Here is a 2,192-nt window from a genome sequence, read left to right as displayed (position 1 = left end):
AGCGAGACTCCGTCTCAAAAAAAAAAAAAAAAAAAAAAAAACACAGTAAATAGAGATTTCTCAGAAACAGAAATTTTTGTTTTAATAATACATAATCGGCCGGGCGCGGTGGCTGACGCCTTTAATCCCAGCATTTTGGGAGGATGAGGCGGGCAGATCACAAGGTCAGGAGATCGAGACCATCCTGGCTAACACGGTGAAACCCCGTCTCTACTAAAAAAATACAAAAAATTAGCCGGTCGTGGTGGCGGCGCCTGTAGTCCCAGCTACTCGGGAGGCTGAGGCAGGAGAAGGGCGTGAACCCGGGAGGCGGAGCTTGCAGCGAGCTGAGATCCGGCCACTGCACTCCAGCCTGGGCGACAGAGCGAGACTCCGTCTCAAAAAAAAAAAAAAAAAAAGAAGAAAAAAGTACATAATCAAATATAATAACTGAACACATACTGAGAGATTGTATTCAGCTGTGTATGACAGGAAATTCCCATAGTGTGCCTGATAAGCCAGTATTGTCTTTCTTTTTCTCATGAAAGCAGGATTTATCTCATGAAGAATACTAGGTCACGGTAGTTTTCAGTGATGCAGAAGGGACACAATCCCCTGTGCTTTTATGGTTGTACCATTGTATCTGTCATGGAAGCAGAGCACAGAAGCACAAGAAATACTAAGACAATGAGGTATTAAGATAATGATAATACGGGCCGGGTGCGGTGGCTCACGCCTGTAATCCCAGCACTTCGGGAGGCCGAGGCAGGTGGATCATCTGAGGTCAGGAGTTTGAGACCAGCCTGGCCAACATGGTGAAACCCTGTCTCTACTAAAAATGCAAAAATTAGCCAGGCATGATGGCGCGTGCCTGTAGTCCCAGCTACTTGGGAGGCTGAGGCAGGAGAATTGCCTGAACCCGGGAGGTAGAGGGTGCAGTGAGCCGAGGTCACACCACTGCACTCCAGCTTGGGCAACAGAACGAGACTGTGTCTCAAAAAAAACAATAAAAAAGAAAAGAAAAAAAAAAGCTATTTGCCGATTCCAAGCCAGAAGCCAAGTCAAAGAGCAAACAGCAACAGATGAAAATAATAGTTTCTACCAGACGACACTCCTCCAAGACTTTAATACATACATATTTTTACCAACTACCTATTAGCCCGTAAGCAAAATGAATAAGGATTCTCTGCCCAACAGTATAAAGCTGCTGAATTACTTGCCTATATAAGTAGAAAGTATTAACATTAAAAACAGTTTTTCCCTGTAAAATGGACAGGTGGAATAAAAGTAACCTGTAAGTAATATCCAGCTTGGAACACACAGGGCCAGTCAGAAAATGCCAACAAACACCAATATTTCACTGATCTCATGGCCTCACACAGAGTAACAAAAAATTATATAAAAAAGTTAATGCATATTAAAATAAATTTCAAATCACCCATGGGTGCAATATATTTGTTTTTTGTTTTCTGTTTATTGTATTTTTTTGAGACAGAGACTTGCTCTGTCGCCCAGGCTAGAGTGCAGTGGAGCGATCTCAGTTCACTGCAAGCTCCGCCTTCCAGGTTCACACCATTCTCCTGCCTCAGCCTCCCGAGTAGCTGAGACTACAGGCGCCCGACACCACACCCAGCTAATTTTTTTTTTTTTTTTTTGTATTTTTAGTAGAGATGGGGTTTCACCGTGTTAGCCAGGATGGTCTTGATCTCCTGACCTTGTGATCCACCTGCCTTGGCCTCCCAAAGTGCTAGGATTACAGGTGTGAGCCACCGCACCCAGCCTGGTGCAATGTACTTCTAAATGAAAAGAGAAACATTAGTAATTTATAAGAAAAAAACCATGAAGTATGAAAATGTCAGTACTATAGATGAGACAGGACTTATAAAATTCTCCCCTTACCTTTATCTGCAAGAGAATTGCAAATTCATTTGCTAGAGGCCCACTTTTAGGGTATGGTCCTCATAAGGCAATACCATATTTATAAATGTCATGAAATTCTTCTCATGCTGTGAATTTTCTTTTTTCTTTTTCTTTTTTTTTTTTTTGAGACAGAGTCTCACTCTGTCGCCCAGGCTGGACTGCAGTGGCATGATCTAGGCTCACTGCAAGCTCCGCCTCCCAGGTTCACGCCATTCTCCTGCCTCAGCCTCCCGAGTAGCTGGGACTATAGGCGCTGCCACCACGCCCAGCTAATTTTTTGTATTTTTAGTAGA

The sequence above is a fragment of the Theropithecus gelada genome, chromosome 19, assembly GCF_003255815.1.
Source record: "Theropithecus gelada isolate Dixy chromosome 19, Tgel_1.0, whole genome shotgun sequence".
Lineage (NCBI taxonomy): Eukaryota > Metazoa > Chordata > Mammalia > Primates > Cercopithecidae > Theropithecus > Theropithecus gelada.
This window is presented reverse-complemented; position numbering follows the sequence as displayed.